Here is a 15359-nt window from a genome sequence, read left to right on the forward strand (position 1 = left end):
TACCGAAATGATGTTAATAAATGTACAAGATGTTAATCCATATTGCCCCAAATGAACGAATGTCTTCAGCTAATGCTAAAAGGGTCGTCTGTTGTAATTTGGCAGTGATCGGGTTTAGCATTTAGCTGAAGCCATCTTGTATTTGGCAGCCATCTTCTCTGCCATGTGCTCACCATTGCCTCTGTCTTTCCTTGCTGTTGTTTACTCTTGTACTCTGCTTATAGACAGACTATATTTAGGCTGCTCTACTCTGCACATGCGCAGAAGAAACCGTAACTGTTCATACACCTATTCTAGTCTGCAACTGTCAGGTTATTCTTACCAGAGTCAGCAAACTGCTAGCTTTTCCCTACTGTTGACTGTGCATTTTTGTATGACCTTTTATGTATGTAAACATTCACTTCTGTACTTGTACTGCCTGCTTCTGTGTGGGTATAAAAGGACCATGTTCCTTCTGTTCAGTGTGCTACTTCATACAGTACTGAAGGGTGCTGTATGAATGTGGTTCCACCTCATGAGGGTTAATAAAAGCTTTGTTTTATATTACAGTTTCCGTGCCAACTTCTATTCTATTGGTCTGAGGAATTGTGCAGAAAAGGGCGAACTCCTAGCACTGGTAGGCCTAGCTGAGGCTCACCATGACGCTTACTCAGAGCCTCCCTTGCCCTACCAAGAACAGGACGCATAAATACAGAAAATAACACCCTGGATACCTTGGCGTGTCAACAACACCCCTGTAACATAGGGGTGTGAATAGCCAGAAGAGGTCTGATTCTGGGGTGGCAGCCTTATCTTTTCTCTTTCGCAAGGCAACTTAAGGAGTATTGTAAAGTGGGTTAACAGTAACTCATGTTTTCCTCAGTGGCATGAAGGGTCGCCTTGTAATTTGACAGTCTCTGTCCCAGCCCGAAGAGCACGACGTGCGACTGATCTCAAATGGCGCGGCATATCACTCACTGTCTCTGTCAGTCAGTAAATTACTAAGTACTGATCTTACATGACAGCAACCTTTGATTTCCCAGCGGAGTGTGTAACTTGACCTGCCACGACTGAAACAGATTGCCCTGTAGAGCAGATAAAGAGTGCAGCCCTGGGCCCAGACAGTCTGATCTGCAGGCTGACACTCCAAACATGGGACCCCTCCCATGGCCCCCGCCGTTCCAGGGCTCGTGGACTCTCTCCTTTCCAATTGGGAGGGAGAAGCTGGGGAGTTCTTTGTGCGCCTTTCATCTGCTGCTCAGAGGCCTTCCATCACAACAGCGTGGTTCCCTTTAAGACATTGCATGCTTTGCGATCTTAATTGGCATCCGTCAGAGAATGTTTGTATGTAGCACCTGGCGCGCAGTGCCTTGGCGATGCAGATAGACTGGAGGGTTACGCTGACCTGTTTGCACAGTCAGGAGCCTATTTTTAATTGTAAAAACTAACTAAATAAGAAAGATAACCCACACAAAGGCACACACGCATTCCGGCAACAGATGAGATACGCAATGCACTTGAAATCGAACGTGCTTGAAATAAAAAGCCAGGAAGAGCAGCTGTGCGGCCAGAGCAGTACAAAACAAGGAAGTAGTCCCTATACAAAAAGATAACAGCCTAGCAGTGGACCTAAACTGTAGTTGGTCGGTGCTGCTTCCTACAAAATGGAAGCAAAACGGAAATGACAAATCGGACCACCAGCCAATCAATGAGTGACATAAGAACAGCAATGCCATATTTAACCAATGGCAAGTGACAAAACAAATAGAAATGCAATGGGTGGAGTTTACACCACTAATACTAATTACCTAATGCCTCGGAGAGGCAGTGCATGCACTGCCTATGAGAGACCTAAAGATCACGATCCAAAATGTCTGACAGAAATCTACAGTGATGACCCAAGGCAAGCCTTCTTTCATGGGATAGAAACCAGTGTATTTGTAACACTTCATCACTGACATTAACTTGGCAAGTAAACAAATCATTATCACGAGATCAAAGGTTCTTTAAAATCTGTTTTATTTGTTTAATTTGTGTTTTATGGCATGGTATCAATGAAAATTGAATGTTTATAAAACATGCATTATTTTTCATTATTTTTCAAAATTAGGCTCAGGCATTTGCTGTTTTGCAGTGATAACCACATTGACATGAAAGTGATATATATATATATATATATATATATATATATATATACACACACACACACACACACACTCACCACATACAAGATCATATGGTCATATTACAAACATAAAACATAGAACCATATGCACCCCAGCTTTGACTTTACAATAAACTACTTACCATTAAAGTCCAGGATTTTGAGATGGTTGTGATATCACATCTTGTGAGAAAGTGGCATCATTGTTCATGGTGAGCTTTTTTCTTTTTTGGACCTAGTTAGGCCTGATATGTTGTTTTTAACCGAAACATGGCTGTCTCCTGATTCTTCACCTGATATCCTGGCGGCCGTCCCTGATTCTTATTACATCCTGCACTCTGATCGGCCAGCTGGGAAATCTGGAGGTGGCGTAGCGATTATTATTCTCTCGAAATTCCATTTCCTGCCGATTTCTTCCTTAGTTATTCCATCAGTAGATTACATTATTATTAGATCGACCTCCACCACTGCTCCTTTAATTTGTGCCATTTTTTACCGTCCTCCGCAGAATATGCCCCTTTTCACCCATGCAATTGGGGAACTCCTGGCCTCTTTAGTTGTTAACAACGCCCGCCTCCTAGTGCTAGGCGACTTCAACTTTTGGCCTTCTGACCCCCGGGAGGATCCTCATTCTAAAGATTTTACTGACCTCCTTTGTAATTTGAATTTTGATCAGCACATACACTCCCCTACCCATATCCATGGTCATATTTTAGACCAGGTTTGGTCGGCCAACTTAGACATTTCTACTCCAACTATTAGCCCCCATCTTTGGTCCGACCACCATCTCATCTCCTTTACTTTTGACCTTAAGGAGATGGGCAAATCCTCGCTTCCTCTCAACACCTGGGTCCGCAATTGGGGACATGTGGATAAGTCCCTTCTTTGTTCTTCTCTTCAGTCCTCTCATCCTGATCTTGCTGGGTCTTCTCTCCATGACCAGGTCACGGCAGTTAACCATTGGCTTTCTTCTGCCTGTGACCAGCTGGCAAACCCTCAAGTTACTGAAAACTCGACACCTCCATGATTCTAACAGATGGTTTTCACCTGAGTTAAAATTAAAAAACTGTCTCTAAGGCATGCGGAACGCCAATGGAGGCATAGCTACTGCCCCATTTTAAAATCTATTTTAAAATCTATTTATCGCACCTTACTCAATGATTAAAAAAAATCTATTCTTTCTGCTAAATCTGACTACTTCACATCTAAAATTCTCCTCTCCTCTAATAAATCTAAGGACATCTTTTCTATTGTTCAAGACCTTGCTACATCTACAAGGGCTACCCCTAAACCCTTCCCTTCACAAGCTCTTTGTAATTCCCTCAATGAGTATTTTATTGAGAAAATCATTACTATCAAAGCTAAAATCCCCCCCCTCTCTCCCAACTTTGTCTTCCCTGTTCCTCAAGCCCAACCTCCAATCTTTGGACCAGTTTCCTCTCATCTCCAGGGAAAAATGTTCTATTTTGCTTTCCAAAATTAAATCGGGTTCCCCTACTGATAGTTGTCCAGCTTACTTACTGAAGGAGGTCTTCTCCGTCTGTCCTGATCCCCCCTTTCTTTGCTAAACAACTCTCTCACATTAGGGGTGGTCCCTGACCTTTTCAAATCTGCTAAAGTTATACCTATTTTGAAGGAGACAGTGGCCGACCCCTCCCTCCCTACTAGTTTTCGTCCTATTTCTTTACTCCCCTTTTTGGGGAAGCTTCTAGAGAGCCACGTTACAACTTGTCTAAGCCAGTTTATTGAGACCTCTAACTTTTTGGGCTCTCATCAGGCGGGCTTTCGTCATGCGCATTCAACTGAGTCCGTCATTCTTACGGTTCTTGATGAACTCAGACATGGGTCCGACGTGAATTCCTTTCAGGCCTTGGTCCTCCTGGATCTCTCGGCTGCATTGGACATGGTCGACCATGCTATTTTGGTCGAACGTGTCGAGAGTGCTGGCCTACGGGGATCCGCCCTGGCTTGGATTGCCTCATTTCTGGAGAACCGTTATCAGGCAGGTCAGTTAGCTGGTTTTTCAGCCACAGCCTGCCCAGTCACTTGTGGTGTCCCTCAGGGTTCTTCTCTTTCTCCCCTTCTTTTCAATATTTATTTTCTTCCTCTTATCTTGGCACCTTCACAAACTGGACGTCACCGTATTTAATTACACGGACGATCTCCAGCTTATCTTTAAGATCTCTTCCTCCCCCTCTTCCATTCTCAATTTTCAATCTATCATGACCTTTATCAGCGACTGGATGAGGATGAACCATCTTAAGCTCAATCCAGATAAGACCGAGCTGGTCCTTACCGGTGGTCTCCTTAGTCCCTGGTATTCTACCTTCTGGCCCTCTTCCCTTGGTTCTCCCCCTTCCCCTTCTCACACTGTCAAAAGCTTAGGCATCAGTCAGCAGTGACCTCTATGCATCACCAAGTCAGCGCTGTAGTGTCCTCATGTTTTCTTAATTGGTGCATTATACACAAGATTTCTCGTTTCTTTTCCATTGAGGCACTCAAATCGATTTTGTTAGCTATGGTTATCTCGCATCTGGATTACATGAATGCTCTATGTCGGTATACCCTCCTACGAGTTTAGCCGTCTTCAACCTATTCAAAATCAAGCCGCAAGACTAGTTTTTAAACTTCCTTAAATTCCATCACATCACTCCCCTTCTTAAATCCCTTGACTGGTTACCCCTCACTGAACACTCTTTGTTTAAGCTGGGTTGCCTGATTTTTAAGGCATTAGCTGGATGTGCTCCTTTATTTGTGTCTACCAAACTCAAGCCTTACATTCCCACCCTTGAAATTCGTTCCTCCACTAAAAATGTATTGCGTGTCCCCCGCTTTAAAAGGAAGAAACATGGTGGCCGGTGCTTTTCCTATCTGGCCCCTGCTTTTTGATACTCCTTACCGTTCACTATTAGAACTACAGCTTATTTCCTGAAAACCTGGTTGTTTTCACAAGCCCTCGCTGAGTGAGCAGTTCTCCTTTTACCTCCGTCCTTTAGCACCAAGAAACCGCTTGGTCACTGTGCGCTCAATAAATTCCTTTCAATTTGAATTTCATAGTATATGCCAGCATATTACTTTATACCTTGTTCCTTGTTTCAGCAATCAGGGGAGTGCATACTGCAAGTCTGCACTTGATGGTTAGGACTGTACCAAATAAGAATCCATCGTTGATTTATGTATCCTTCAGGAGTCAGGTGCATGTGGCCTTTCCTGGGTCACTTCCACTAGAAATTGGATACCCGATTGAGAGCATCCCTTGGTCTGTGTATGGGGTCTGGCATTGATGGACTTACTAACATCACCTTGCCCAGCTGATAATTTGGTGAACCCGGCTCCCTGCTGGAGCCGTAGAGTTGGCTCCCTCCTGGGGATGTGGAGTGTCATCCGTCTGAGCCCCCAAGACGCATGTTATCTTGCAGGCCTCAGAAAAGCTGCAAGATGTCCACTGCGGTCTCACTCATGGGGGGTTGCCATCCCTCATACGCCTGGTCGCTGCTCTTTTCTCAGGCAGTCCTAAAACGCAATCACCTGCCTAATGGTTTGCAGTTGCCTTTCAGAGCTACTCCAAAGATAGTCCAGTTTGGATTTTGCTCCTTTTTCTTTTTCATCTTGGCTGTTTTTTCCTTGGTTTCTTCCTGCTTTTCCTAGTTCATTATGTTTCCTGTCATGTGGTGTTAGACTTCATTTCATAATCCTGTTCTTTTTTCATATAAGAGCTTCAGTCTGGTTGGAGGGTGCATCAGACCGTAGCCATGCTCCTACGGTCATTACCATAACGACCTCTACTGGATGGCCTGGACTCACTGCTCAAGAAAAAATTGTGTTGGGCTTTGATTCTTGATTTTCATCAGTTCTTTGAAGTCTTCATCCAGCAAGGAGTTTTCTTTACTCCTTTGGCTTTTTCCTTCTGAGAAGGTGGTAGCTTCACAAGGACACTTCGCAGCCACAATTTCTAGCATGTGGTGATATCATGGTATCCGGAAACAGTTGCTCTTACCACAGAAGACCCGGACCAGGACTGAGGGTAAGTATCCAGCGCTGAACAATCCCCTACAATGCACATAGAACACAGATAATATTGAAGTAAAAGACAAGAAAAAAGAGGAAACAAGAGTAAAGATGCTAAATAGAGACAGAAAAATTAAGGGGCCAAGAAAGAGAAGTTAATTATGTCAAAAGCAAGAAATACATACAATTAGTTTCCAGTTTTTTTGTGTTTGGTTAAAAGATAGTTATTGGCATCAATTAGGTTTTTAGGCATTCTTCATTCTGAAAAAGCATTGGCATTTTCATTTTAGATCCAACCATGGATATTTTCAGTCCTGGAATTGTGTTCAATAATCCTTAGTAGAATTTTAAGCATCCATTTTCCTAAACAGAATGCCATATTTTGCTCTTATTCAAACCTTGTTACACTTCAAAGTCAAAATCTATGCTGTTAAAATTGAATGAGTCATAATAAATCCACAAGTAAACAGATGATAATCAACAATGCGGTAACGCCATTCAAAGAGTTGACAAATTATACATTCACACATTTCAATGAAGAATTTGCATTTCAAATAGCCTTATACTGAGCACGGAAGTTTCCTATACTAAGCACGGAAGTTTCCTATAAAAATATAAACATAAGTGATATTTGTCCGAAATATTGATTGCCATCATAATTTTAAAAATGTACACAGAAAATGGTCAACCCAAAACAGGATGAGAAATAGGGAAAATAGATGATGAGCCTTTGTGTATCAGAACAGAATCACAGACAGAACAGTTTTTAACATAGGAGCCCATGGAGTAATAAAAGTGCTCTAAGTTCCAAAACTGAATTTCTGCTTCTCAAGTTGAACCCGCTGCCACAAAGATTTTTTAATTCAGTCAGTTCGAATAAATCTTGGTTTCAGAACGCAACGTTCTTATTCAAATTCTTTGTGTTTCTAGGGAACAGAGTTTAATTTTAAATACAGCAGGAAGGGCTTTTAAAAGTTATTTTTTTTAAAGAGTATTACATTCCTAATTGACCTCAGACCAAAATGAAAATGAGTCGTCACACACACAAAAGACATGAACATAGGTCTCTTTAGTCAGGATTTCTGGCCTAAAATAATGAAAGGGGTAAGAGTCAGTAAGTAAGGCCAAGCATAACATCTTCAGAATAAATCAACTCCTACAAGTCACTCAAAGTTAGGAAACTAACACGCTAACCGGACTTCCAGGTTGCAATGCATTTCCAGGTCACTAGTGACAGAGAGGTATTTAACAGCCACACTGGTATGATACCTTTGCAAGACAATGACTCATGGTTTCATTGTATTCCTGCATTTTGTTGTCCTGCACCTTTGTTACTACTGTCTGTTTGGCCATCTCATTATCCCTGCCTTGTTACTCTGTTTGGTAATTGTAGGGCCAGGAGTTGGACTAACTGCTGTTACTATGCTCTCCGGTGCCAGGGTGACATGGGCGGCATTGCCAGTTTCCAGGTTGAAGTCTGCTTTCCCGACCGGTACACCCACTCAAAGTTGAGGTAAGCACACTGGCCTGTGCAGTGCAAAGCTTGCAAAATCCACTCTTGCTCACATTTGCAAGCCAGATTTAATTAGGGCAAGCTACTTTTAGCTCCTACTCACCCTTTTCTGGCGAGTAGGAAGACAAACTGACTTTTGACAACTGTCTCTGAAAGCAGAGCAAATGTAACAAGAAAGCAAGATTTAAAGGCATTTGTATAGCTCACATAGTGAATGAGCAATAAAAATGCCTTTAAAGCTTGTCAACTTGTCACATTTGCTCACAGAGGTCAAGTGCATTACAGTTTGGTCAAGTAGATTTTTTAAGTTACTAGACCTTGAGGTCTAGTAACAATTTTTAGATTTTTTTAGCCCAGCAGCGGAATTAAACTCTGAAACCAATTGCCCTTTTGTGGCTGGATATTAGTGCAATTCCCTTCTGCAATATTAATACAGATTACTTCCGCACACCTTCCAGAGTAAGAGTTGTGTCCAACCACCAGCTACCTACACTCCAGGCCAGGTTTTGCAACCTATACTACAGGCAAGGCTTTGCCTTCTCCAGCCATCAAGTGCCCATGTCCTACTGGCTTCCTGGTTTTTCCTCTTCTTTCTCTTGTAAGGTATCTCAACACACATAGGATCTACAGAGAGTGCAGCGAGAGCTAGGATTCTCATTGAATCTGTGTCAACAGATGCTTGACACAACTCCTGTTTTGCAGGACCAACAAGTATTAGTTTCCAGCAAACCACTGAGCTGCATCAAATCGGGTATGCAAAATAAGAAACAATTCTGTGGCATCTTAATTTTGTTTACTTTTAGGATGAGTTAAAAAAAAAAGTAACACCCTTTCTTTATAAAGAGTGCCATATTTACATTTTAAGTCTTTAAATGGCCCTCATTTTGCCATGCTTATCTTAGGCGATGGATGCCTGAAATAATCCACATTCTCTTTTAACATATTTACCTTATTGTTTTCATGAAACACATCATTTATGAAGTAGAGTGTAAGCAATTATATGTTAGACAGAAGGCGGCTGCGCCCAATAAGGGCTGAGTGGTGCCCCACTACCACTGCTGGTGCAGCAAAAGTGAAAAATAAAATGGTAAACTGAGTTGAATTTTATTTTTTCCCCTGGCAGAAAAAGCTGTGAGGACAGGGCGGTGCCATTGCTACAGATTGGCAGCAGAAAGGAGTGGTGCCAGCAATTTTAAGTGCGCATGTCACTTTTGCCAGCTGAAGGCACAGGCACCCAGTACCTGAAAGAGTGCTGAGCCAGCCTCCTTCAACCAATCCTGGAGGTTCCCTGCATGAGAGCAGCGTCTGGGTGAGTTAGGACGTTTGTTCCAGGGCTCCGGAAGACTGGAGAAGAACGCCAGGAACAGAGGACATGCAGGCAGTAGGTAAGTAAATATGTTACTTCAAATATTTAAACATGTATAAACACTAACTAAATTGCTAGCATGCATTGTATTAAAGTTAACTTTAAAATGCTAAAGTTTCTCTTTATGATGTTAGTGTAATGCATGACAGCAATTTAGTTACTGTTTATAGCATGCGTGCCAAGCATTTTATTTAATATTGCTCCCTCTAATCGGTGCTGTGAGAAAACTCGCACTGCCTTACCCCTAAACTCCAAACATCTCAGTCATGGTTCATAATAAACACTGTTCATAACAAGCCACGACCTAGAGCTCTGGCGCACTGAGCCTATAGGCATGGCTGGTTTCTCAGTGCCAAATTGCTCATCTACCACTTACTATTGGCACTACTACTCAAGACTTTGCCATTATGATCTTTGGGTAGCAAGACATTCTGAACATAATAACATAACATGGCTAAGTTTATTGTAACTCACAAGCAACCGGACTGGCCCATTTTGTCCGATGCTATTCATTATGTTCGATGACAAAGTTTAAAACCTTTTACATTTGCGAAAAAGAAAGTATTCTAAAAACCACTGTCTGATATGTTAAATGTATGCATAGAACAAAATACTTTAGCTTTACTACACTCCAGAGGAAGATATTAAAAAATGTATACATTTTGCTTATTGTCTTTTGTAGGATTGAGGTATATACACATATACAAAAAAGTATAGGAGTTTGACAAAATTCCCATTTTAATTTTCTGCATTTTACACCACACAGTAAAAAAAATACTTAATTCCTTCCACCACTGTTTCTCTATTACAACTGTCATTATAGAAGTTAACATCAGACGTCAGGATGAGATGGAAAAATGGCTGGGACCCTGGCCAGAGAATTCAAATTGCTTTAGATTTGAGCAGAGTTTTACAAAAAACAAACTACTAAAAAAGCACTACACATGGCCAACCATTGGCTATTGGTAATATTGGCAAATATACATTTGATTCACTTTCTTTATAAATTGCACTGATTTCAAGAACAGCAGCAAAGTGCATTCTTTCTTAATGCCTCCTCCAATTATGTTGTACCATGGCACAAGTTCTATTTCTACACACCTATTTCTGCAATTGAATAGGTTTAGCCATTTATTATTTTGGGCCTCATTCCAAAAGGACTTATGAACCCTTTCAACCCTATCAATGTTGCTAATTTGTGGGTAAATATAATCTTGCCCATGAAAGTACCAGGACCATGTGTATTTGCATTTCCCAAATACAGGATTACAGGCCATTACGCCCTTTGTCAGTCCCAAAATGAGGGCTTTCAATTTTGTTTCCAACTACTTTTATTGAAATCAGTGGTATTATCAATTATGCAACGTATTGTTTTTAAAATTACACATTTTAGGAACCTACGTTGTATTTAAAATTAATATAACTATACATGCTATTAAAATTATGACATTTTGAATATTGCTGTACATCACTTTTACTAATTAATGCATATTTATTTTTTTCTTAAGGAGGGAACTCATTTTAAATTTAAACTTCAGAAAAATTATTTTAATGCATTTTAATATATTTCCACTACAGTTTTAGTTACAAATTAAGTTAACAGTACTGTACCATTTATTATTTCAACATTTAAATTGAATATATATATATTTATATATATATATATATATATATATATATATATATATATATATATATATATATATCGAATATTTTTATATGTATTTCCTAGTTAAATATCGTTTACATTGTTCTCTATACTTTGCCATAGGGAGACTCTACAGCTGGGGCAGAGATTGCTGCATGGTAAAGTATAGGGAAAAAGAATAAATAGCTTATTTGACTCGAAAATAAATGTTAAGATACGTTTCAGTTAAATATTAATGCTAATTCATTTTATACATTTTAACATTAGAACAAATATCAAAACTGCTACAATACATCCTAAATTTTGAATTAAAATGTTAATTGAAAAGGTAATATATTCAAATTATATTTTCTGAAGTTTAAATTCAAAAATCAGTTTCCACCTAAAGTATACATATTTAATATGCATTATTAATAAAAGTGATGTAACAAATTTATTAAAATGAAAATATATATTTCAGTACAATTTAATGCTACATTTTTTAAATTCAAAATAGGTTATTAAAATATTGTATAATCAAATAATACATATGCACTTTTTATATATTTTGTAACATTAATTTATATATATCTACATTTCAAATTTAAATAATGTAATATTTCCTATGGAGTTATATTTTAATTCCCTACCTCAATTATTTTCAATGGGCGGGTGTTGTAGAATTAGTTGTTGCCATATATAGTGCTAGAATTACTCCTGTTTTCATTTGTTTTAGTAGGAACTTAAACTCAATTTTTGCGACTAGCAAATAGGAATAAAGTACTCAAAAATATTATTTACTTTTGTGAAGCAGGCCCTTAGGGCCAGATGTAGGAAGGCTATTACTGGTCGGTAACGGCCGAAATTAACGAATTTTGGCCGTTACCGACCGGTAATAGGCTTTTCTGATGTAGGGGCCGAAAGTAACGACTCGGTAATTTACCGAGTTGGTAATTTAAGGAATCGGTAAATTACCGATTTCTTAAATACCGATTCGGTAAATTACCAAATTCCTACTGAGGGAGCAATTAAATGAGTGCTTATCCCATGTTAGGATTCGTTATTTACCACCAACTACAAGTTGGTGGTAAATAACGAAAACACCCCAAAAAGCTAATTTATGCAAATTTCTTCAGTGCCATGTTGCAGACATACATGCCCTTGGGGCATGTATGTCTGCATGTATGTCTGCAACATGTGCACCCATACACAATTGAGGGGTGCAATAGAGGATCAAAGTGACACCCTGCCAACCTTCAATGTTTTCCCCCTTTTACCGAATCGATATTTACTGATTTGGTAATTGACATTCATTTCTATGGGCCTCCAGGCCCATAGGAATGAATGGCAATTAGCGAATTGGTAAATACCGATTTGGTAAATACCGAATCTTAACGATTTGGTAATTTTTACCCAATGATTAGCTACGTAGCATTTACCGATTCGAAAATACCGAATCAGTAAAATTCTGTATTTTCTAATCGGTAAATGCTATTTACCCACATCTGTTCCTTGGTCTTTAAATCACAACATATACACAAAAAGATATGATACTGTATCCATTGCTATACCATTCATAAAGTAAATGGAAGTCACTAGTGAAATCATATATGCCATTTGCAAAGCTATTTCTTACATCATGAAAGAGGTTAAGCGCTTTGCATTTGGTGTCTGAATTATGGTTTACATGCCCAGTGACTGAGCCACGGTTTGTGAAACTTACCAGAACTGGGGAATTTCAAGGGGTTATGGTTTAATTTCATAACCATAATTGAACTCTAACTGTGGTTTTGTACAGATGAGCAGATAGCAATGTGCTATTTATTATCATCACACAGTATACAGAGAAAATGGCTTGAGAGATGACGCCTCGAGTGGGTCAGCGACCCCCTCCCCGAACAATGTTAAAAAATAGTATATTAATATCAGCATCTCTGTAATTAGTTAGATCGTGGGGTTTTTGGTGTGTATGATTTGCAAGCCGTGATTTTTAAAAACACACAGTGAAAAAGGAGTTAAACTCATGCACAGAGACACAGAGCCTGATTTAGAGGTTGGCAGATGGGCTACTAAGTCACAAAGCCGGCGGATATCTTGTCTGCTTCATTCAAAGTGCATTATATCCTATGGCACTACAATAAGGCCGACAGGATATCCGTCACGTTTGTGATGGCGTATCCCATCCACCAAACTCTAAACTATGACCATCATCTCCTTAAATATGCTTCGAGTATGAGCTCAGTCTCTGCTGCCAAGTGTTACATGGGATATGCAAGAATTTAAGTGATATTCTACAATGGTTATGACATGGAATTTGGCCTTTGAACTGTATTAGTAAACATGTGAATATACCTTTATCAGTAGAGCATTTGTACACTTTCCCCTCATGACATTTATGTGACTATATGCCTACATCTCATGCACAGACATGCACTCTCACCATGAAATTGTTGTACTGCTTCAAATTATTATGTTACGGTAAGGTGTCTTATAGAGCGCACAGCTGCCCCAGCAAATGGGCATCCCAGCGCTGATAGCAGACAGAACGGGAGGCAGGCGACAGAAGGAGGCCTAAATTGAAGGTAAAAGGTGGGTCTTGATAGCCTTACGAAAAGCCAAGCAATTATGTAAACTCACTGATGTCGCATTGGACACAGTTGAACTTCTGGTAAAAGATAACTGCAAGTGGATAAAGTTGCCCTGTGCAAGTTAAAAGCACCTGTGGATTGAGAATGATAATCTTTTGAGAAACCCCTGTAATCTGCAAGGTCTTTAACTCCAGTTTAAACCTGGGTCTGTGTAGCCTTCAGCCTTTGGCTTAGCCACATAATTCCTCAAAGGTTTGACCTGAAATATCAACTCCATCATAGCCTTCCAGGGAGAAGGCTGATCCTTGAACGAGTGCTGGCTCCAGAGCATCAGCATCCTCTGTAGGACCTGAAATAGATCCATCATAGCCTTTCAGGGAGAAGGCTGATCCTTGAAAGAGTGCTGGCTCCAGAGCATCAGTATCCTCTTAAGTCTGTGCAACAGTTTTTGAGGACTTACCACATCTACTGTTACGCCACTCACCCCTGCTCAAAAGTCTTGTTTGCTTCGTGCCCAGGAGTCCTCATGTCAAGAGTGTTGACTGGGTAGACAACTTTGTTTAAACATACGTAACTTAGGTGCCCACATCTGCAGGGAGACCAATCCTGCTCAGTACAGGAATGGATCATACGAGACACTGCTCTGTGAGTCTATAAGTCTGGAGTGTTATTCACAATCCATTAAAGGTGACACCACTGGGGTCTTGTGTATTTGGATTAACATGTTAAAGGAATTGTCCAGAAAATGTCACCTTGCACTTGATCAAACTACAGATTTGATATTTTGTTCTAGATCCATGTGTGTGTTCATTTCACTTGAATCCATTCATTAACGCGCTGGTATGAAACTATAACATTTCATAAGAATTGTCCTGAGAATGTGCTGCGTCCATTATCTTTCTTTTGAATTCCATTCCACCTGAACATCGTAGGAGGATGATGCTGCTTCCTCACAGAATGCTGTTTGATGTCTGCTCAGTACATTTTATTGGCGATATAATAATTTGCCTAGTGAGGCATCTATTCTGGGCTGTGTAAAGTGCGACTCTCGCCTTCCCATTCCTGTAAGGCAGTAGCAAGAAATCCAACAAGTACGCCATTGCTTGTAGACGAACACGGAGTTGTATGAAAGAATCCAGAAACATTTAGCAGGTGAAGCGCAACAGTACTATACGAGAAAAAACAAAGGAAATAATGTGTTACATTGTGCAGGTGAAAGAGTAAAACAAACACTGTGTATGCTATTCTTACAATCAACTAGCATGTAAAGGTGTGGGCAGTCTTTCCAAACTAGAGCCTTGGTTCTTGTGGATATAGGTATGCCTTTCTTAACTGGGTCCACTTTGAGCTCCTGGTATGGTCTTGCGGTGCTGGGGCTTACATTTGTGTACGAGGTGGTCTTTCCCAGATCATGCTTTGGGTTTTATGTATAAGGGTTTTGCTGAGCTGGACTTTGCTTTGCGTATATGGGGTGACCTTTCTGGGCTATAGTGTTTTTTTTTTTTAATATACTGTCTTCTGAAGGTAGGCGCCTTGTCTTGTCTGTGTGAGATGGCCTTTATGTGATTAGGGGCCAGGGGGTTGTGTTGGTATGTTATTTAGGATTTGATATCTTTGCTGTTTGGTGTATGTGAGAACATCACTGAGATCTGGACATACACATTTATGCATGGGATGGTTTATAGGTCGATGACTTGGGATTTTATGATCTTGATGAAATGTAGGCCGTAGGTTATGTGTATTGGCATCTAACCGAACTACAGCTCACAAAGTATGTCTACACTATGGTCGTGAAAAGCTTGGTGCCCGGTTTGAATGTATTCTATGGAGTTTCAAGTAGGGATACTTGGGTATTGTGTTGGGATGTAGCATGTGAGGGAAACAACCTTTACAACACAGGCATTACATCGCATGCCATTATAACGCAGCCATTAAAGCGCATGTTACTACAACGTATGTCATTACAACACAATACAAGGTAAGTAATGAGGAATAGTAATTTTTATCCCTAAACTATCCAACACTTACCCTACTGTTGCACTCACTGGAGTGGGAATAGTAATTTTTACCCCTACCCTATCCAACACTTACCCTACTGTTGCACTCCCTGGAGT

General features: G+C 40.2%; 1 protein-coding gene across 1 annotated transcript in view; it reads right to left on the reverse strand.

Moving 5' to 3' along the window:
• Window positions 1–13892: 13892 nt before the first annotated feature.
• LOC147678103 (uncharacterized) overlaps window positions 13893–15359 on the reverse strand; it is an 84352-nt gene continuing 82885 nt past the window's right edge. The window contains exon 9 of the mRNA XM_086945962.1: window positions 13893–14413. The gene's annotated coding sequence lies outside the window, so the exon portion shown is untranslated. The remainder of the gene's footprint in view (window positions 14414–15359) is intronic.

The sequence above is a fragment of the Lissotriton vulgaris genome, chromosome 12, assembly GCF_964263255.1.
Source record: "Lissotriton vulgaris chromosome 12, aLisVul1.2, whole genome shotgun sequence".
Lineage (NCBI taxonomy): Eukaryota > Metazoa > Chordata > Amphibia > Caudata > Salamandridae > Lissotriton > Lissotriton vulgaris.